General features: G+C 36.9%; 1 protein-coding gene and 1 non-coding gene across 2 annotated transcripts in view; both read right to left on the reverse strand.

The window, feature by feature from the left end:
- PRKG1 (protein kinase cGMP-dependent 1) overlaps positions 1-24183 on the reverse strand; it is a 1248761-nt gene that overhangs the window by 405382 nt on the left and 819196 nt on the right. The gene's annotated exons all lie outside the window — the stretch shown is intronic.
- Positions 20271-20373, reverse strand: LOC123238387. Its single transcript, XR_006505578.1, has one exon. It is a non-coding gene; the product is annotated as a U6 spliceosomal RNA (small nuclear RNA).

Below are 24183 nucleotides of genomic sequence, written 5' to 3' on the forward strand. Positions count from 1 at the left end.
TATACTATAAAGCAGCAGTCATCAAAACAATATGGTACTGGCTAAGAGACATAGAGGAGGATCAATGGAATAGACTTGGGGTAAATGACATCAGCAAGACAGTGTATGATAAACCCAAAGAGCCCAGCTTTTGGGACATAAATCCACTATTTGACAAAAACTGCTGGGAAATTTGGAAAACAATATGGGAGAGATTAGGTTTAGATCAACTTCTCACACCCTACACCAAGATAAATTCAGAATGGGTGAACGACTTGAATATAAAGAGGGAAACTATAAATAAGTTAAGTGAACATAGAATAGTTTACTTGTCAGATCTGTGGGAAAGGAAAGACTTTAAAACCAAGCAAGAGTTAGAGAAAATTACAAAATATAAATTAAATGGTTTTGATTATATTAAGCTAAAAAGCTTTTGTACAAACAAAAACAATGTAGTCAAAATCAGAAGGGAAACAACAAATTGGGAAAAAATCTTTATAACGAAAAATTCTGACAGGGGTCTAATTACTCAAATATACAAGGAGTTAAAGCAATTGTATAAAAAATCAAGCCATTCCCCAATTGATAAATGGGCAAGAGACATGAATAGGTAATTTTCAGGTAAAGAAATCAAAAGTATCAATAAGCACATGAGAAAGTGTTCCAAATCTCTAATAATTAGAGAAATGCAAATCAAAACAACTCTGAGGTATCACCTTACACCTAGCAGATTGGCTAAAATGAAAGAAGGGGAGAGTAATGAATGTTGGAGGGGATGTGGCAAAACTGGGACATTAATGCATTGCTGGTGGAGCTGTGAACTGATCCAGCCATTCTGGCTGGCAATTTGGAATCATGCTCAAAGGGCTATAAAAGAATGCCTGCCCTTTGATCCAGCCATATCATTGCTGGGTTTGTAACCCAAAGAGATCATAGATAAACAGACTTGCACGAAAATATTTATAGCTGTGCTTTTTGTGGTGGCAACAAATTGGAAAAGGAGGGTATGTCCTTCAATTGGGGAATGGCTGAACAAACTGTGGTATATGCGGGTGATGGAATACTATTGTGCTAAAAGGAATAATAAACTGGAGAAGTTCCAGGCGAACTGGAGAGACCTCCGGGAACTGATGCAGAGCGAAAGGAGCAGAGCCAGAAGAACTCTATACACAGAGACTGATATACTGTGGTAAAATTGAATGTAATGGACCTCTGTACCAGCAGCAATACAATGACCCAGGACAATTCTGAGGGATTTATGGTAAAGAACACTGCCCACATTCAGAGGAAGGACTGCAGGAGAGGAAACATATAAGAAAAACAACTGCTTGAACGCATGGGTCGGGGTGGACATGATTGAGGGTGTGGACTCGAAACTACCACACCAATGCAACTACCAACAATTTGGAAATAGGTCTTGATCAAGGACACATGACAAGACTAGTGGAAATGTGCATCGGCCATGGGTGGGGGGAACGCGGGGGGTGAAGGGGAAAGGAGGAGCATGAATCATGTAACCATGTTAAAAATGAATATTAATAAATGTTTAAAAAAAAAAAGAAAACTTGTTCTCTTAAGTGAGTAGCCCTATGGTCACGGATCTGTAAAAAGTCAAATCTAGTCTTGGACAAAGAAAAATCAAAATCAAAAACAAACCCAAACATAGAACTTCCCAATTATGAAGTGCTCTAAAATGCAATGGGCTGCATTGGGTGTGATGCATTCTTCTACTCTGGACATCATCGAGCTAAGGTTAGGTAATGATTTGTGGGGTGTATGGCAGAAGGCTTCATACCCTAATCCTAATTCTTTGATCTAGTTGGTCTCTAAGAGCTCTTGCAATTCTAAGATTTTGGGATAAAAAAATGTTACATTTTCCCTTGGTATCATGAAGCTTAAAACACAGTCATAAGAACATGATTCCAAGATATTATATTCTTTTTGATCCCTACCAGAGGGGAAATAAAAACTTTTGCTTCCATATTACATTCTAGCTTTATTCTTAAGGTCTTTGAAGGTTAGCATATGTTAAAATCTCAATTACCAAGATTCACACATTTCTAAAATTCTTGCTTTCTTCTGAGACTCCAGAGAAGGTACAGATTGACTCTCTTGTTCATGTTTTTGTGACATCCATGGGCCAAGCCAAGGATGATTTTCTCTGACTCCCTAATAAGCTCATGATCTCAAACACTTCACATTAAATTGGAGGCCAGCATTTTGGAATAGAATACCTGAGATTGGAGGAGATGATATTATTCCAGTAGTCTTTGTCCTAGGAAATTACTTGAGCTCTAATCCTGCAGAAATTAATGGACATCTCAAGTGTGACATCACATAGGCATCTCAAACTCAAGATGCCAGTTACATGCAGTAGCCTTTAAAAGACTTTCATGGTATCTGTAGAATGGAAGCCTTGGGTTTTATTTTACTTTACCTGACATTTCATAATGCCTACATGACCATAATGACTAGTTATCACCATAGTCCATAAATATAATAAAATGAAGAAACTGCTCATCCTGGTATCCTTCCTCACTTTTGATATTTAATAATGGGTGAATTACAGCCATGTATCATAAAACTAAGAATCCCCTAATTTGGAAATAAATATCTAATCCTAACAAGAACTGCTTGTTAATCAGCTCTTTAAGTAAAAATATTACTGCTTTTAAATGAAACATTCTTCCCCTATAAAACCTTCCTTCCATCATATTTGCTTTTAATTTCAGTTAGGTTGGTTTATCATAATTCTCTTATGTAACATAAACATTCAGTACATTCAGAGAGCACTTGTACTTCTGATGAATACATAGTGTTTGCTTATCAAGAGCTATTTGGTTTAGGAAGTTAAATTAATACAAGAATAGGTTCTTGGTTTGCATTTCTAATTCATAGACTCATAGTTTAGAGACAGAAGAGATCTTAGAGGTAACCTAACTGGCATATAATAAATGTTTAATTGGTGATTGTTCAGTGATTGATAACTCAGTCATTCTCCAATTTATACATGTGGCCCTTTGAAAAAAAATGACTTCACTTTATCCTTCCCCTTTTAAATATATTAGCCAATATTTATTTTGTTCACGAATAATTTCCAAATATAAAGGCCATTTCTAAATCCTTGTCCTTCTTGATCTCTCTCCATTATATGAACTCACTGAGCATCCTCTCCTAGATACTCTTTCCTCTTTTGCCTTTAAAAAGTCTCCTCTGATCTGTCTTCTCTTCAACTTCAATGTCCTACAAGATGGCATCATGAGTCTTCTTCTGTCTATACTCTATACCCTAATTGGTGACCTCATCACTCCCCAGGGGTCGCATTTTAATCTCTCAGCAGATGACTGTCAGATCTATACCTCCAATCTGGTTTCTTTTCTGAATTCTAGTCTCACATGATCAGTTAATCACTTCAGATTTGATATCCATAGGAATTTTACACTCAATTAGTCCAAAACAGATTTTATTCTCTCTTCCCCCTCTGCAGACACCTCTTCTGAATATCCCTATTTCTGGTAAAGGTACCAACATTCTTCCATTTGCTCAGGATGCCAGTCTCAAAATCATGTTTTACTTCATAGATTTCTTCCTACTTCCTGATTCTCTTTTCATAATAGCTCCCACTTCTCCACTCATATAGTCATTACTTTAGGTCAGGCCCTCATCACTACCTTCCATACTACTGAAATAGTTTCTTGATTGGTTTCTTGATCTCAAGTCTTTTTTCTTTTCTAATATATTCTCCATGTAGCTGCCTACCAAAGTCACTTTCCTAAAGCATATAGGCACCCATGTCAAATACCTAGTCAATAAACTCTAGTGGCATCCTATTACCACCTGTATCAAATAGAAACTCTTTTGTTTGGCATTAAAACCTGTATTCTAGAATTATTCATTGTTTATCTTCACCCAGTCTATAACTGAGTCAACCAGCTTTCTTGTTCTGCTCCTCCCATACAACACTCTAGCTTCCATCTCCATGATTTTGTACAGATTGTCCCTGAATGCCAGTCAGCCTTAAATGCCAGTCAAATGTTCCTTCTGCAATTCTTCCCACATAATTTTCTAACTCCTATCTCTGTGTCTTTGTACAGGTTGTCCTCCAAGGATCTAATGTAATCCCTCCTTATCTCTTCTTCTGAGCATCCCTAATTTTCTTCTTAGCTTAGGTCAAGTAAATCCTTCTATGTTAAGTCTTTCCTGATGTCTTCAATCACTGGACCCTTCCCCATACATTACCTTGTACCTATTTTGTATCTTTGCAGATATAAAACCAGTTTGTGTGTCTGTTTGATTGGCTACACCTATGTATGTAGATATATATATATATATATATATATATATACATATTTATCCATAGTCTTGACCATCAGAATTTAAAATACTTGAAAGTAGGGAATTTCACATTTTTCACTGTACTCCTAGCGCTTAGCACAGTACCTAGCAAGTAGACACATTATCAATCTTCTGGACAGACAAGCCAATTGATAGAGTACATACTTTTTCTGTATAAAATATAAGTTCTATATACAAATATAAGTTTTCTGTATAAAATATAAAAATATAATATATTGCTTTTTAAAAGCAAGAATGATTTTATTTTTCTGTTTTTATTGGCAGTGCTCAGTACAGTGCCTGGTACAGATTATTACTTACTAAATACTTCTTGATTGATTGACTACTGAGTCCCAGTATACAATTAATAGATTCATTATATGTTATTCCCATGTTCTCATTATGGAACTGTTAAGGGGCTTCACCACAACCTTTTCTCATTCCTACCTTAAATTCCTATCAGACTTAAATTCCTATCAGAATACAAATGACTGAGTTTTGAATTAACAGAGTGTAAATTGAGAATGTGCCATTCAATTGTGAACGTGTCTCTACTAAAATTTCCTTGTCAATGATTTTTTTAAGAGGGAAGAATATCCTATCAAATTATGGGGAGGGGGGCTTGTGACATCCATGCTACATCACTAAGTCTTTATTCACATTTGCTTGGAGCTAGGTAGAAGCTGGATAAACCATTTCACCTGAGATGGTTGAATTAAGGCTCAGAGGTGGCAGAAAAAGCTAAGCAAGGTTTACATGAAATTAATCCACGACTCCTAAGAATAATAACTCACCTTGACTTTGATTTGTTTTCTAATTACTTTAGATAGTCATCTTTAATATAATGTGGTTTATAGCTTCAGGCCTTCCTCTTTTTAAAGACTTGTCATATGGAAGAGGATTCTACTTCCTAACATATAAAATTGTTTCCAAGGGCATTTGGGCTGCCTTGGAAGCTAGTGGGCTTCCCATCTCAGGATCTCTTCTAGATGAGACTGACTAGCCTCTTATTCATTCAAAGATGTGATAGAAAAGAATCTTCTTCAGATGCAGACTTCTAGCTCTCCCTTCCCTAGCCAGGTGCCACTATCTAACAAGGGAGGCCATTCTTTTTGGTGAACTTTGAATATTATTCTAAAACAATTTCACTTAATGTTGTCATCTTCCTGGAAGAAATAATAATATTTTCTATCTTTACATGGAACTCCATGTTTATGACTTTGAATCAATGACATAGTAGCAGTAAAGTTTGAAGAGTGGTATCAATATTAGAGCTAGAATAGAAGAAAATTATGGAAATAATTGCTCTTTTATTTTTTAACGTATAAAATGACCAATTCAAAAATTCATGAACATACAGCTATCAGTACAAAGGCAGTTCATGAATTTGATAACTAGGAGATAAATATATAAGAAGACAGGAGCAGAAAAGTTAAGGGACATGCTGATGATCATACACCTAATATGGATCAGAGGAAAGATTGAACACTAAGTCTCCCTGAGGATATCTGCAACTCTACTCACTATGCATAACACAATAATGAACTTCTTGTGTGTAAGTGTATGTATTATGTAAGTAAGCACTTATGTGCATGTCTGTTTGTGTGTGTATGCTATTGAACCATTAGGTGACTTAATTAGGGCATTCTATATGATTTGAACATAATGGTATCCTTTTTACTCAGACTATACTGGAAACGCAAATTATGCCCCAAAATGACTTTAGATAATTTCTTTAAACCACAAAATTTGTTAATAAATACTAAACTCTATTATATTGTTTATACTACCATGGTTTTCCTTTTTAGGTTCTCTGAAAATTAGTTGAAACAATGACATTAGGAAATTTTCTCTCTTTAATATCTTGGAAGCATATTCAATCCTGATATCCCTTTCAACTTTCAAATGGTGAAATGGACAAATACATAAGCATTTACACAAGCATGCACACATACATACAGAGTACCACTTTTCACAGACATGTCTTTATTATGCTTTGTCATTCCATATGAATAAAAATATTTCTGGGTGATCATTGCCAAATTTCATTTCAATTTCTATCTTCCCTTTGTTCTTATTTTGTGACTTTGAGCGACAGATACCATCCTTTCTGCATCCCATTAAGCCTGCCTAGACAATGAAGTTGTCATCCTCCAAAATTCCCCATTGGGCTGATTTTCATGCTTTCCAGTAGAAGGAGATGGGGTGGGGTCCATTCATTAATTCCAGTCCTAAATCAGGAACCTACCTTGAAGCTATTTTGAGGTCATGTTTACAGTAAATAAATTAATGATCCAACTTCCAAATATTTATGGCCATAAATCATTTCCATGAGCCTGAACAGAGATTACTTCCATACTGTCAGTCCCCTTGAAGGGACTCTTTATTTTAAAATCTATGACTCAAAACATTTTTAAGCCATTCCAAGATTGTGCCAAGTGAAAGAGAGGGTTATCACTGGATAAAGACAGGCAGCTGCCTTCTTTATGTGGTGTCAAAATATAGTTACTACTTATGCCAAAATGTTTTGCCATGGTCAAAATTTTGTCAATGGCTTATTTAGAAGTGGGAAATGTTATGTTAATTCAGTAACACTGGCCACCTACAAAGGATACTTTAATTTCAAACATTCGGTGACATGATAGATTTTAAACTAATTAAATATTAATATTAAAACATTTTAATAAAAGTAAAAATTTATATAATCTAGTATATAGATATCTATATTAAAGTCTCACACATGATTTGAGTAGTATTGACTAAAAGACTAAATGCTGCATTTTCCACTTCAATGGATGTGTGGTGTGGCTTCTCTCTAAAATGAGGCCTCCCACTTTCTAGCCATTTTCTGTGATTGTTGATTCCCTTAAATCCAGAAGCAGCTTTAAGAGATGTGGCTCAGTAAATCAGAGTTTAAATTTGGCCTCCAGCATTTACTTACTAGTCTGCCTCAATTTCCTCAAGTATAAAATAGAGACAACAATCACCTACCTTATAGGATTGCTTTGAGGATCTATGAGACAATATTTATAAAGTGATTAGCATAGTATCTGATACATATTAGACTCTTAACAAATGCTTATTATTTCCCCTGCCCCTTAAATCCTCCACAGGGTTCTGTTCCATGAAAGGGCTACGGACCTTCCTGTATATCTCTTGACATTGTGTAGGCATCAGTGAGCCACAGAAGCTTCTGCTATATAAATGAGCCTTCCCCTTTATCCAGCTCTGTATCTCTCTGAGGACATCTTTTTATGAGTCAAGTCATCTGTTGAATTCACTATTAGTAAACAGAGAAAAAATTTAGACCCTGCTGAGTATATTATTGAGGACAGGGACTCTTGTTTTTCTTCGTATCTCCATAGCATAGTACATAGCATACAGTGGGTGCTTGATAAATGTTGATTGGTTGAGTAATTCTGGAGTACCATTCTCCATTAATAATGTGTTCCAGGCTATTTATGCCCACTTGCCCCTCTTTGTTGCTCTTTAGTTGGCTGTATAGCCCTTTTATTAAAAAGGGCTTTTTTTAAAGGGTCATCACACATGTCTCATGATATCCTAAATGGCATGCTGTCCACATTTCTTCTAGCGTTATGACCAAGGTCTAAGTCCTAATGGATCAAGCATGGACTGTCCCTCCAGCTGCATAACAGATTCCAGACAATTATTATGATTCATCCACTTGGTTTTTCCTATGTGGATATGAAGATGAATTCTTTGGAATGGCTTTGGATTTCATTTCAGAGATATTACAGGATTGTGGGGCTTGATGCCATTAGCAAAATGTTGTCCACAAGCAGGAACATGTGGGGAATTTCATGCCAAATAAGGAATCCTTCATAAATTTGCACTCTGAGTGAGACATTCTTCATAACAAGCACAAACACCTTTGGCAAGCATAAGCTTCCTTGTTTCATGCTTCTCCTTATGGTAATAATTCAAAATATGCTGTGCATTGCTTTATCCACTACAAACTCTTTTGGGCAATCTTTTATGAAATACAGTCCTCACAGTGATAAGGCAGTATTAAGTAATGAATGGAGAGTCAATCATGGTCTCAGGAAGATTTATATTCAAGACTTGCATCTGACACGTACAGGTTCAGCGATTTTTTTCACTCTCCTTTGTTGATTCTTCATCCAGGCTGTGGCTTTTATGGGTGTCCTTCAAGGCTCTCTCCTGGTTTCTCTTCTCTTTTCCACTATACTAGCTTGCTTGGTGAACTCATCCTCCTATGAGTTACATTTTCTCCTTGCTGAAGATTCCCAGATCTATGGACACAGCTCTAGCCTCTCTCCTTACCTTCAATCTATCATCATCAACAGCCTCTTAGACATCTCAAATTAGAGGACATGTAGCCATCTCCCACTCAATATAGCACATTATTTTTTTATTCAAAGCCTCAGCTTTTTCTGGAATTGCTCATTAATTCAAGGGCATCGTCTTTCCCAGTAACCTAAGCTCACAACCTGAGTCATGCTCAATCCAGATGTCCAATATGGTCCTACTGTCTTTTATAACATCTCTCATATACATGGCTTTCTCACCACACATATACCCAACAACCTAGGGAAAGTCCTCATTACCTCTCACCTGGGCTACTGAAAAAGCTTTCTAATTGTTCCCTCTGCCTGAAGCTTCTCCCTCCTTCAACCCATCCTTCACATGTTTGCTGAAGTGATTTTTCTACATCCCAAATCTAGCTTCATCAAGTCACATCTCCTTCCCCCTCCCAAATAAACCCCAGTGGTTGTTGATTATCTTTAGGATCAAACATTAAGCCCTCTGGCATTTGAACCTCTTTATAATCTGACCCTTTTCTTCCTCTCAATTCAAGTTACACTTACTTCCCTCCATGTACTATATAATACACTCACTGAATTGATGTTCCTCACATCGGACACTCAATTTCTCACCTCTATGCATTTTTTCTTGGCTGTTCTCTATGCCTGGAATCTTCTGCATCTTTCCTCTCACCTCTTAGCTTCTCTTTCACCTGCTTCTTCAAGACTCAGTTCAAATTCCATCTTTTTTCTTGGGATACTTTCCTGCCTCTGATTCCCCTCCCTGACTACTAGTGCCTTCCTTCAGGATTACTTTTCATTTATTTTTATTTATCTTCTACAGACACAGTCATTTACCTAGATGCTCTTCCTTTAGATGCTAAAGTTTAGAGTATAAGCTTCTTGGGAACAGGAATTATTTTTTTTTGTTTTGTTTTTACTGTTTTTACATCCCTAGCACTTAGCAAAGTTGCAAGCTTGTAAATAATGAATAAATGTTTATTTCTCTACTGAATTTCCAGTAATGCAAAATAATGGAAGCAAGACTGATTGGAGAGAGAAGATTGGAATGGTGCATTGAAATGAGCTCATAGGTGGCCTCAAAATACTTACTTAGGACATAAAATTACTGCACTATCTGCAGGAATGTCTGAAAGGTTCTGATGCCTCATTTCCTAGAGCCTTCTCACTTCTGGGAGCTCCCTGGGGAAGTTGATTTGTCTCCATGGTGGCAGGTGGGATTATTTCCCTTCACAGCTACTTAAGCACAAGCTAAATCAGATTAATCCATGATCATGAATAAAACAATCCCTGATGAGGGAATTGAAACTTAACCCAGTCTTAGACTGCCCACATTTATGAAAAATGACCTTGGATTTTAGTAGTGTCTATTGATTGGCATGAGTAACAACAAAAACTATATTTTAGGATTTTTTTTGCCAATTTGATGTATTTCCTAGTAAATCTACATCTTGATAGGACTTGGTACACAGTTCCCATTTTTTCATGTGTTTGTATCTTTCTTTGTGCCCTTGACTGTAAGCTCCATGAGGTCAAAGATTCCTTCATAGCTGTCTTTTGACTCCATAATCTACAATATGTCCTCCATAGCACTGAAGATGAGGGCTACCTGACATACAATGGAAAGGGCACATGGCAGGCGTGAGCTGGTGGCAATACATTATAAACAAAAAATTCCAATAAAAATGGTCTGATGGTTGTCAACAAAGGTATTTTTTGAAAAAGAAGATGGCCTGGTAACGTAGAGACAGCATGGAGGTTAGATAATGGGCATGCCTCATGCTTCATTGGGAACCTGCCCATATGAAGAGAAAAAGAAGACAACCCTGAAACACTGGGTACATCCCTTGGAGTACACTTGTGGTAGGACACAGATAAAAGGCTTAGAAGAAGAACAAGTAGGAATGGATCATAATCTCTACTAGAATCAGTGAGATCACAGACTCAGTGGAATATTAGGAAATTCACAATACTTAGCATAGTACACACATAAAATCAAGCAGCAAGCATTTATTAACCACCAGCTATGTTCCAGGCACTATGTTAACTGCTGCAAAACCAAAGGCAAGAAGAACATATTTCCTTCCTTCAAACAACTTAAATTATATTGAGGAAAAAATAGGTATATATATATATATATATATANTGGCCTGGTAACGTAGAGACAGCATGGAGGTTAGATAATGGGCATGCCTCATGCTTCATTGGGAACCTGCCCATATGAAGAGAAAAAGAAGACAACCCTGAAACACTGGGTACATCCCTTGGAGTACACTTGTGGTAGGACACAGATAAAAGGCTTAGAAGAAGAACAAGTAGGAATGGATCATAATCTCTACTAGAATCAGTGAGATCACAGACTCAGTGGAATATTAGGAAATTCACAATACTTAGCATAGTACACACATAAAATCAAGCAGCAAGCATTTATTAACCACCAGCTATGTTCCAGGCACTATGTTAACTGCTGCAAAACCAAAGGCAAGAAGAACATATTTCCTTCCTTCAAACAACTTAAATTATATTGAGGAAAAAATAGGTATATATATATATATATGTTGAGAGAAAAACTATACAGGAAATAAAAACAAGATAAAATTTATTTTTTGGTTGTTCAGAAATCAAGAAGCCCTTGAAATGAGCTATGAGGAAAAATAACCATTCTAATAAGCAGAAATGAGAATTTTTTCAGTCACGGTGTTTTATGTAGTAAATGTTTTTTTAATTAAATTGAATTTGAAAATTCCTTCATGAATACAGGTTAGAAATTACTCAGATCCCATGCTGATTAATATACCAGCATACACTGGAATATTAATTCTACCCTATTTCTCTTCCAGCATGAATCAATTTCACCTTTCTGAATAACACATAAAAGTTTCATTCCTATGACAGTCTGTTCTATTTTCATTATATTTTAACCTATACACTCCACCCAATTCCAAGATGCCTTAGCTTGATTAGTCACTCTAATCTTCTGTCCCTTCTGTCACCTGGTGCCCTTGAAAAGAACCTAGATGGGTAGCAAATAAAGAAGACTTTACCATGTTTTCCTCAATTCACAAGTAAGGAAAAATCAATTGAAACTTGTTCTTCTGCAGAGATCAGGTGGGCTATAAATTGAACTTATTTACTCCTAAAGTTGTTAAGATTATAGGAAACCATGTTCTTTATTTCTACAGTTTCAGTTTAAGGAAATTTCTCAAAATTGGCTGTTTATCCCTCCTGGGCTTTTTTCCTCCCTGCCTTCCTCTGAAGCATCTAAGCTAACAGTAGAATATTAAAGTAAGTAAAAGTCGGCCAATGGTTGATACCATTCAGGACTTCCTTTTCCATATTTGCAAATACAACAGTGAGAAGTGGGGTTTTAACTTGGCATTGCTTTGTGAGACAAAACATTTCTATGTGTTTCCAAAGTATTAGCTGTGAAAGGGATCCTGACACTGGCAGTGGGATGAAGGGTTGCAGATGATCCCCAAGGATCAGAGGGCACTAGTCCTATTCACTTGCCAATGAAGAACCTTTGCTACTTACCTACCTATTTACCTCTTAATAGAAATTATAATTTTTATTTCACTGTGTTTCAGTAGAGACACTCCAAATTTCAGCTAGAAAGTAGATTAAAGGGGCTACCATGGTTTAAGTCTTGACCCTTTCCCTTATCTCCAAAAATCTATTTCAATTAAGTCACTAGGCTGGTTTGTGAACAGCATGTGGCAAAAGCAGCCCTCTTCCTATTAGGGTGTCCAAGTAGCCTATGACAAGAGAGCTTTGGTGGTCACCATGGTAACACTATCCCTTGGGTCTAACACCTACACACACAGAGTGACTGGCAAGATGCTCTCTGAGAGGCTTATCTATAGAGTGATGCTTCAGTGTCTCTGGGAAATGAGGGCACCTTTTTAATAATGAAAGGGCCAAGCTTTAAAAAAAATAAGGAAGCAGCCAATCTTACAAAATAATGAGTCCCATTTCAGGAAGTACATTGATAAGATAGAGAATGTCCAAAGGAAGACCACCAGAACGATGACGGGCCTCACATTCATGTCCTATGAGACAATGTGGAACCAAAGAAAACAGGCTGAATTTAAAGTAATGGGATCTGGGTTCTAATCCCACTTCTACAATTTACTACCTTAGGCAAGTCTCTTAAATTCTATGGGTCTCATTTTTTTGAGGCAGTTCGACTGGATGGCCTCAGAGGTCTCTTTCTCTCTAGATCTAAGATACTATGATCTTATTTAAGAGAGCTATCTTGTAGTATTTGAAAGAGTATGACACTGAAGAATACATTCCCCACTAGAATATAAGCTTCTTAAGAATTGGTCCTGGTTTGCTTTGTCTCTGTATGCTCAGTGCTTTGTATAGTATGCAGCTTGTGATAAGAACTTAATAAGAAGTGCTTGTTCATTAACTAATTTTTTTTCTTGTTTGTCTCCAGAGGAGAAAAAATAACAGGGTTAGAAAGAGGGCAAGACTTGATAGAGGACATTTTTGGCTTCAAGAAAAAGTTCCCCAAATTGAGGCTGTTTAAGAATATAATGTGCTACCAAGAGACACAGAAGCTTTGCAGAATATTTCTCTACTATCTAGAAGCAGCTAAGCGGCTCAGTACAAGACGATATTGGACCTGGAGTCAAGAAGAACTGAGTTCAAATCTGTTCTCAGACTCTTTCTGGCTCTGTAATCCTGGACAAGCTTTGTAATGGAATTTAAGATTGAGTCTTGGTAGGCTACCTTCCTTCTCCTTTTTTTCATTGATTCCCTTGACATATTCGTGTCCTTTTCTCCTTCCAGATAAATTTTGTTATAATACTTTCTAGCTCTGTAAAATATTTTTGGGCAATTTGGAGAGTCATTGATTCTACCTGTGTGATTCTGCTCAGGTCACTTAATCATTCTATACCTTACTTCCTACCAAATGTTCCTAGTGATGTCATTTGGAGGCCTAGCAGAAGCATTACAATCTTTCTCTAGGTGACAGCACCCTTTACAATGGAAGAGAGCTACCCCATTGTCCCAGCATTTCCTAGATTTCAGCTAACCGCCTCCAAATTCCTTCAGCCAATTCTTGCATGTCATGATCTCAGAGCCTGATATCATTCTGGCTGTTGTTTTTATTTTTCAATCCTGACCAGCTTTTCAATGTCGTTCCTCAAATATGGCATCTAGAATAGATCCCAATATTCCAAATGTAGTTAGATCACAGACAAATACAACAGCCCAGTTCAGCTTTCTATTCTGAGAAATAGCGCCCGTGAGGCAGAGTATGGCAGTAGTGGAAGGAGCAGTAGATGTGAGGTCTTGAGGTGGATTCAAATCCTGACATTTCCCCTTCCTACCTGTGTGACCTTGGGAAATCAATTAACCTTTCTGAGGCTCAGCTTCCTGGTATATGCTATGAAATACTGGAGTAGACACACTCTGAAGTCCCTTCTGGCTCTGAGTTTAGCATCCTTTGATCTCGTGTTTCTCAGTGAACTCAAATGAAACTGGAAAGTCGTTGAGAGGAAATGATGAATGAATTTCAGCCACATATTTTTTACATATGCTACTGCCCATCTTGACTGATAGAAATCAAATTTCTTTAAACATAGGTCTCCTTAAAACAACTTTCTTTCAAATCTGCCTCTCAAATTTCTCTATATTTTTATTTACCCATCCATCTATCATCTTTCTATCTACTTGCTCATATTTCTATCTATCCATCCATTCATTCATCCATCCATCTATCCATCTATCCATCCATCTACCTAGCTATAGTCAAAAGCTCCATGGCCCAGTGAAGGACAGGATACTGAACTTGAAAACTGGTAGATGGGACTTTAGATTCTGCTATAATTGGGTCAATTTTCACTTTTGCTTTGTCTGAAATCATAATTGTTAGTCCTGCTTTGTTTAACTTTAGCTGAAACACAATAGATTTTGCTCTAATCCTTTACTGTTACTCTGTGTGTGAATTCTTAGCTGTGTGATCTTGGACAGTCACTTAACTTTCCTGAGTCTCAATTTCTCCATTTGCAAAGTGGAATAATAAAATCACTTTCTTCATTTAGTTTTTGTAAGGGTTAAATGAAATGGCATATGCAAAGTGTTTTACAAACATAAAGCACTATATTAATGCTATTACAATTAACATTGTATTATTATCTTTTTGTATTGTTATCTTTCCTCTATCTATTCATTTACCTTTTTATTCTTTTAGTTACTTCCACTTGTTTCCTTAATGGTACAAATTCTTGAAAAAATGAAAGAATAAAAAGAAAAGGAGAAATCAGAATTAAAATAGAGTGAGGAAATGAAAAACTGTATATGTAATTATGCATATATGTGGGTATACATACCAAGGGGGAACACACAGATATCTATGTCTATCTATATATTTCCAGTCATTCACAAGACAGGGTCTGGCTCTGGGAGCTCATTAGTCCCTTCCTTCCTTACTTTTTTCCTTCCTTCCTTCCTTCTTTCCTTTCTTCCTTCCTTCCTTCTTTCCTTTCTTCATTTTTTCCTTCCTTCCTTCCTTATTTCCTTCCTTCCTTTTTTCCTTCCTTCCTTATTTCCTTCCTTCTTTATTTTCTTCCTTCCGTCCTTCTTTCCTTCCTTCTTTCCTTCTTTTCTTCCTTCCTTCTTTCCTTTCTTCCTCCCTTCCTCACAACAAGCCAAGTGATATAAAGGCCAAGGGAAAGGGCTCTGCACTTGCTCACCATGCTGGCAGTTCCCTCTGGAGAACTGAGGAATCCTCTGAGTTACTAGAATAATTCTTAGGGCTACAAGATGAAGGAAGAAAAAAACAATCCATTGGATGAATTTAAATGTGACATATCTGTGCACAAACAATATAGTGTCACAATAAGAAAAGTTGTGAATCTAGAAAGGAACCACCACTAGCACCATCACCACCACCAACAAAAAAAATTATCTAATACTTGAAATCTTCAGCAGCCATAGATGCCTTATTACTAGCGACTGCCCATGGTCTTCTTGGCCCACTTTGAAGTTCTATTAATAGACAACACAGCACAGCACAGCATAACAAGCTAATTCTTTCCAGACACAGCCACTCATCATTTCGCTTAAGTCTCCACTGATGGATGTTGAGGAGAAGAGTTGTCAGTCTCCTGTATTGACTGGCCAATTTTTGTGCTCCTGAACTGTTGTTCCAAATTAGAAGCCATCCTAACTGTGAGAGGGCACAGAATGAGCCCACATTTGAAACAGAGGTTCAACACAAGTGTTACCTGCTCTGATAACAAAGTAGGATAACTGCATTTTAGAATAGATAAAAGTGATAATCATTCACTCAACAAACACTTATTAAATACTATGATAGGGAAAAACAACTTCCTTCATGCCTTGGTGCACCCATGACAAGTTTGAGCAAATGAGGCCGATAAACATGGATCTCTGTCTTCCTCTGTTGGGATTTCGGTTGCCTTCATCTCTTTAGGCAGTCGTCCCTTTTCAGTCTTGCCGTTATCAAGATGATACAGTCAATGAGATGCTCATTCCTACTCTTTAGTTATTGAACTGTCAAGTGCGTGAAGGATCTTAGCGATTCCAATCAAAGTTAGAATCTAGTTCCTGATAGCAGGAAGGCTGAGCATGAGCATAATTCCTGTCTACTCTATGAGCACCCCCAAGAGAGTAAGTTGCATTTTTATGCAAATTGCTCTGTATGTGATCAGCCAATCAGTTTATTATTCATCTCTTACTGAACACCCACATTCTTTTCCAGATAGGTTTTGCTTTTTCTCCCAAAGGGAAAAAGTTCTTTCATTGATGACAGTAAAGCTCATACAATATAGAGATACCGATATAGACACATGTATATGTGTGTATACAGATAAATGCACATATACCACATGTATACAATTACACAACTACGCATGTCCCTTTTTGTGTGTGTGTAGGAGAACAACAGGACATTGCCTTTGGAATTAGAGAATCGAAGTTCACATTCTGTTTGTTGTCTACTATATCTATAAATCAGAAAGACTTATAGTAGATAGTGTTTATTAAGGTTATATCGATCTTATAGGAAGAGAGGAATTCTATGGGACATCAATGAAGAAGAGACAAATTCTAGTGCAAAGGTGCATAGGTGGGAGATGAGCTGAAGGGTCAAGGATAAGGAACAGAAAAAGGTCAGTCTGGTTGGATCACAGAGTGTGACATCATCTAATCCAAGTCCTAATAAGGATTTTACAGATAAGGAAACAGAAACTCATATAGGTAAAGGATCTTGGCCAAGGAAAGATAGAGAGTAAGAACTTGAACCTCTTTCCTTTTATGTCAAACTTTGGCCCCTTTTCTATTCTAGGGAAAGGACATTTAATTGGGCTGGCCAGATCACAATGAATAGCTACTAAAAGGAATGGGACTATGGAGGGGTATCAGGAAGAAAGGAAAGGAAGAGAAAGGAAATAGGAAGGCTAGAGCTACAAATGCATGAAGACAAAACCATCACACACCTTATATCTGATTGCAAATGTTTATTCTGCTCAATGAGCCATTGCTCAGAAAAGGGTATCAGCAGAGCATTTGCCTCCAGGTATGGTGCTGAAGGGAGGCAAGGGATGAAGGTAAGGGGCAGTTTTTGCAAAAACTGGGATTTTCAGCCTCCTGTCTCTTGGCATATCTTGTCTACTAAGCTTCATTTCCTTTTTGCTGTGGGGTCTTTGGGTTTCCTGTTTGAATGAAACTCCTCTATGTATGCCACAATTCCTTTCCTCCTTCAATTAAAAAAAATCCCTGTGATATACAAATCACCTAAATAATGAATGTGGGGCCAGAAGGAGGAGGAGGCAGGAAGAAAGGACTGGGTCCCATGATTACTTGGGAAGATGATCATGTTCACAAAATAATTTATCCTCATCAATTCTCCAAATGTGACTTCATGCCAGAGGACAAGCCTAGTGGTTCAGCCAACTTCTGAATTAGAACTTTTAGGAACAAGAGGAAAGAGAGCATGAGTCTAAGAATGACCTCTGATTTGTTTCATTCCCCCTTGTGGCTCTCATTTATTTTGTGCTGATCTCCTCAAGGGCAAAGGAAAGAAGGGAGAAATCCTTTAGAGGCTGTGGGATTCTGCAAAGACAAAATAGCTACCAGGTGCAGGAGACAGAGTACTGAGCCTAAAGGTAGGAAAATTTGAGTTCAAATCTAGGTTCAGACACTTACCAGCTGTGTAACCCTGAGTAATTTCAACTTTCTGTGCCTCAGTTTCCTCAACTTTAAATTAGAGATAATAAGAGTACCTACCTCCTAGATTTGTTATCAATCAAAGGAAAAACATTTGCAAAATTCTATATGCTTATCATGTAGGTGGTACTTAATAAATGTGTATTTCCTTTTTTTCCCTACTTTCAATTTTGTGTAGACCACCAATGGTAAATGTATGGGAAGACCCAGGCAAGTAGCAAGTAGGATGAGCAGGAAGGAATGGGTTGAGATCTCTATCACTAAAAGGAATGCCTAAACAAATGAGATCACTAGAGTATTAACTGTTGAAAATTAGTTGAGCTGAGCAAAAACATTTAAAGATCTTAAATAAAGGGGGAAATCCCCATAATATCCCATTACACCTTTTATTCTAATACTCACATGTCCAAGAAAACCAAGTTTCATGACATATATGTGTGTGTGTTCAAAATAAGTTGAAACCAAAGTTTGTTTTAAATGTTTTATGATAATATACAAAGTCATGAACTTTACTCAGTAGAGAAGTTATACCAAGAAGGTTGGATCTTTACCGTAGCTGAACTAGAATGATTGAGAATGTTAATAAAAAAATTACTTTTGTCTGTCAACACTGTGGGTCACAATAACAGGTCTCTGGAAGCTCAGGAGGAGGGAGAACATATAAACATAGCTTCTATTTCCTTCTCTGGGTTTATAGCTTTCAATCCGGGACATCAAGCTCATTGACAAGGATGATGTCATCAACACTTTCAAAGTTCCCATTCATGCTCTATTGTCTGAGTGTCAATGCAATAAAACTAAGGGCCCCAGTTTAGGAATGATACAAATAGTGGAGAGGGTCTCTAGATGAGTTCAAACCAGGATGAAGAAGAGTCTTGAGTCAGTTCAATTGAGCGTGTTTTAGTGGGGAAAAAAAAAGATTCAAGGAAGGGTCATAATCACTGTTTGCAATGACTTTAAAGGCTATGGAAAAGGGATTAGACTTGCTTGTTCAGTCCCAGACAGAGGAATAAGGAACAAAGGATAGAAGTTTCAAAGAGGCAAATTGAGGCTTGATGTCGGGGGGAAATTACAGGAATTAGAGCTGTCCAAAAATGGACTGAGTTGCCTCTGGAAGAGGTCAGTTCAGTTCCCCATCATTCAAGAAGGAGGCATGACTCCTTGTTTGGTCCCAGAGATTTCTTCCAAGTCTCAAATTATGTCAAGCTATGAAAACAGCCAGGAAAAAGAAGAGATTGCAATCACAAAAGCAATATTTAGGGAACTTTCTTTAAATGACTGAGGTTCTCTCTCTCTCTCTCTCTCTCTCTCACACACACACACACACACACACACACACACACACTGTCTCTTTGATCTGCCTAAAAACTCTTGGGCAGTGGTTCTCCAACTTTATTTTTGTCATGAATTCCTTTGGCACTGAGGCAAAACTAATGAACCACTTCCTAGAAATAATGTTTTTAAATATCTAAAATAAAATGCATATCAATATAAAGAAAAACATATGAAAATAAAGATAATTTTGAAATCTAAATTCATGAGGCTCTGAAAGCTTTTCACAGATTCCTATCCTAAAAGAAGTTTTACATTCCCATTTCCTTACATCAGGGCTAAATGAGCTAACTTCTTCCCTTCTGCCAAATGACTTAAATATCATCACTTGTAATCTCTACCCCTTTCAGGAAATGTCTAAAATATTTTCATGTGAGACATTTCTCTTCCTCTTCTGATTTCAGTCATCCTGGAGAGAGACTCCAAATCCTCTACCTTCCCTCCATGAAGAGCTTGTTTCCCTTCCTTGCCCCATTCATCTAAATGTTTACCTTTGCTATATCAAATCCTTTACATGAGAGAGGGATACAATACTGTTGGCATCCTAACCAATAACTTGGAGTTATAGGATTAAAGTTACTATATTGTACATATCTTTTTTTTTTAAACCCTTAACTTCTGTGTATTGACTTATAAGTGGAAGATTGGTAAGGGTAGGCAATGGGGGTCAAGTGACTTGCCCAGGGTCACACAGCTGGGAAGTGTCTGAGGCCGGATTTGAACCTAGGACCTCCCGTCTCTGGGCCTGACTCTCACTCCACTGAGCTACCCAGCTGCCCCCTTGTACATATCTTTTAATCCAGTCATCTATCCCATTCCTGAGTGTAAGTCCCGAGGAGATCTAACAACACCAATGCTGGGCACATAGTAGCTATCTGGAAATAGCATTGTGTGTGATCACAACAAAAAAGCTTAAAACAAACGTGCTCAACAATTTGAGAAATGATTGAACAAATTGTTGTATATAAATGTAGTGGAATATTATTATGCTATACGGCATGATGACCACAGGCCATTGGAAAAAGCTGCCAAGATTTTACATGTGTGTGTGTATGTGTATGTTATTAAAATTACAGCCTGCATAAATGGGTGGTAAATTACAAATGGATTTTTCTTAATATTGAACGCTTCACAAATTTCAGTGTCATCCTTGCACAGGGACCATGTTAATCTCTGTATCATTCCAATTTTTAATATATGCTGCCACAACAAGCACAGAAATGAAATTTTAAAAAAGAAAATATACTGCAGGAAAAATAACTTTAAGACATTTGGACTTTTGATTTTTTGGGTGCTTTGCATGTGCTTTTTGAAAAGTTATTTGTATCTTCTCTAAGAATATTAACATGAATTTTACAATGAAAATAACTGAATTTTATTTCAATATTTTTCTTTTTTCTTTTTTTAAAACCCTTACCTTCTGTCTTGGAATTAATACTATGTATTGGCTCCAAGGCAGAAGAGTGGTAAGGGTAGGCAATGGGGGTCAAGTGACTTGCCCAGGGTCACACAGCTGGGAAGTATCTGAGGCCAGATTTGAACCCAGGACCTCCTGTTTCTAGGCCTGGCTCTCAATCCACTGAGCTACCCAACTGCCCCCTCAATATTTTTCAACAGTGAAGGTGAATTATATCTGGAGATACCTTCCCTGAAATTTTTCTGCCTTCTATGAATGAATGAAAAAAATATTAAATTTCAGGTCCTTGTCTAAGAGTTGAAGATACAAATACATAAAAGAGGCAACCCCTATCCTCAAGCAGCTAACATTCTGATAGGAGAAGACAATACATCTAGGGGAGTAGGGATGAATAGAATATTTTGTGGTGGAAAGTCATAGGGATGGAGAGTGGAGCTATAGAGCAACCTTTCAACAATAGCAGTCATGTGGATTTGATTACAAATCAAAGAGCAAGCAATGGCTGCCAAAGCACCCATATTTCATTAAGTATTGCTTGAGATATGTGAATCTCCTTGATACTTTTGTTCTCTTTTATCAACTTCTTTTTAATACTCTTGTATCTAACCATGGTGGAATTATATTTAAAAGCATTTCTAGTATGAAATCTATAGATGATTTTCACCCAGGAATGTGCTAATTCTTAAATTTTCAGCATGATCCTTCATACCTTAGAAGCTGATAAGACTATACATCAGAAGTTGATATATGTTGGGGAGGGTTTGATCATCTAGAAAGTGATGGAAAAAACCATTAACAATGTAGATTAAACTTAAAAATATATCATTCACACATTTTTTTCTGGAGTCAATTATTAAACATTCATTAACACACTCCTGTCTCCATCTGATTCAATCTTTTGCCTTCTCTCAGCATCATCACTAAGTGACTTAAGGTCATTATGTTGAACATGGAATTGATATTCCGCTTCTTTCTGAGAAGGCAGTCATCAGTGACTGCCCCACTTTTAGGTTGTTCTATTAGCTGAGTTCTCATGTTGTTGATGATTTCAGCTAAAGAACATTTCACAGGTGATTATAAATGAATGTCGATATTATGTGAATAATTTAGTTCAAGAGAAGTCCAAGTATTCCATTTGTCCTAGTCCATTTTGAAGAATGCTGTTCTTACTGAGGGCTACACGGCTTTCTAAGAATATATAATGAATATCAATGAAGTAATTATGTTTCACTAATTTATTCAACATGTATTTACTAATCACCTCTACTACAATGCCAAATGCTGTGCTAATTTCAGAGAATACAAGGACAAAAATGGCCCTATGATGTCAAGGAGTTGACATTGGTGGAAGAGGAAAAGGAAGGACATAGGTAAATAGATAAGTAAATAAAGTATGAGTAGAAAATAGTTATGACCAGCGAGGTGGGCCAGAGGATAGAGTGCCAGCTCTGGAGTTAAGAAGACTTGATTTTAAAACAGGCTTCAGACATTTACTAGATTTGTGATCCTGTGCAAATTGCTTCACTGGTTTTTGTTTTGTATTTCCAAGAAAATCACAAATGGGTTCACTAAGATTGGGACCCTCCTAAAAATGAATAAACAAAAACCAAATTAATTGATCATATTATCAGGTAATAAAACAAATATTAGAAAGTGTATTTTTGACTCTCAAACCAGAATTTTCTGAATTACACTCCAGAATGTGTTGCTTATGTGAATTTAAAACTTTTCCAAAGCCGGATGAATAAAAATGAATAACTGGAAGGTGAAGCATCTTGCTGTCTAATTAGGTCTTATAATTTGAGCTGGGGTCGTTTTTAATGGTCTACAGTGAGACTGTCCCACTAGAGGGAAGAAGAGGTTCACCCTTTGGAGAATAGATTATATCTGGGGCACAGCAGGATTCTGAAGCAGGGCGCTCCTCAGCTAAAAGGGAATAAGGAAAGATCAGGAAATGTGGTGCTATGGGCTTAATTAATGCCTATACAAATCACAATGACTTCTTTCTGTGTTAAAAAAGTAGTTTTTAGTCTTGTTCTCTTTCAATATAAATAACTTTTCTCCAGGGATGAGAGTTAGCCCGCTACCTATCGAACATGCAGAGAGCCTACATGACCTAAATAAATTCCTTGAGAATCATTAGTGAAGTAGATATTTAATTTGGCCTTGACCTCCAACCCTCCAAAGAATCTTCAGCATGACCTCATCTATCCTGCCTTAAAAGAAGGTGGATTTAATAGCATACATATGAGTATCCATTCCACTCTTCACTCACCCATGTTAATGGAATTAGTTTCTATTTCATTATTATTTTTACCTTTTTCAGGGCAGCTAGATGACCTACTGGAGAGAGTGCTTGCTGGGTCTGGAATCAGAAAAATTCATCTATCTGAGTTCAAAACTAGCTTCAGAAACTTACCAGCTGGGTGACCCTCATCAAGTCACTTAACCCTGTTTGTCTTAATTTCTTCATCTATAAAATGAGTTGAAGAAGGAAATGGCAAACTAATCAAAATATTTTTGCCAAGATAAGCCTAAATGGTGCCACAAAGAGTTGGACATGACTAAAACAATTGAACAATGTACTCTGGACTGGATTATAAGTTCATATGTTTTTGTACTCCCAAGTGACAAAGAAGTAATACAAATAACTTCACAAAAGGTAATTTAACCTTTCATGAGATTTTCTGGTAGTAATTTTACAACCTTTTCCATTTAGTTTCAGAAAAACAGCATCTTGAATCTTAGACATCATCTTATCCATCCCATACCTGATCAAGAATTTCCTCAATAATATATTTGGCAAGTTGTCATATCTTCTCTGCCTGATGACCTCCAAAGAGGGAGAAAACCCCCTAACAAGCAGCTCATTTATGTAATTAGTATAAAAAAAAACAAATATAATGTCCTTGACAAAAGGGTATATAGTTGGGGTTGGTTCTTTTGTTACCAGACTTTAGCTAAATGACCAATTCACAGTAAGAGTGAGAAAGACTGGATCTGTTATTTCAGTGTTATAAGGAATCTGCCCAGATGAAGGAAGTCTAACTCATTCCCACATTCTCTGAAACTTAATATCTTGGTTTTCCTGAGTATCGAGAGGAAAAGTGACTTTCTGAGAAGTGCTAGGCAAAACCAGGATCAGTATTGAAGTTACATAGATAGTGGTAGATTGAAACTCAATATGAGCAAGATCTTTCTAAAAATTAGAAGTACCCTGAAATAGAATGGACTAGGTCAGGACAGAGTAGGTTCTTGATCACTACATGTCTTCCAGCAAAGGTTAAATAGAGTTAAGGGGGATAACTTAGGAAGGATGTTCATGTGATAATGACAGTTTTGGACTACGTGGTCTATGAAATGCCTTCCAACTCTAAGACCCTGTCATTTTGTGACTATAAACTGATTAACGTAAAAATAAAATTCAAGATACACACACAATAACTTTCACGAGTGTAAGATGCAGAAGACGGCAAGGTCTTAACCTAAAAATAAAATTCAGGATACACACACAATAACTTTCATGCGTGTAAGATGTAGAAGATGGGAAGGTATATATATATATATATATATATATATATATATATATATATATATATATATATATAA

The sequence above is a fragment of the Gracilinanus agilis genome, chromosome 2 (assembly GCF_016433145.1).
Source record: "Gracilinanus agilis isolate LMUSP501 chromosome 2, AgileGrace, whole genome shotgun sequence".
In the NCBI taxonomy this organism is placed as follows: Eukaryota; Metazoa; Chordata; class Mammalia; order Didelphimorphia; family Didelphidae; genus Gracilinanus; species Gracilinanus agilis.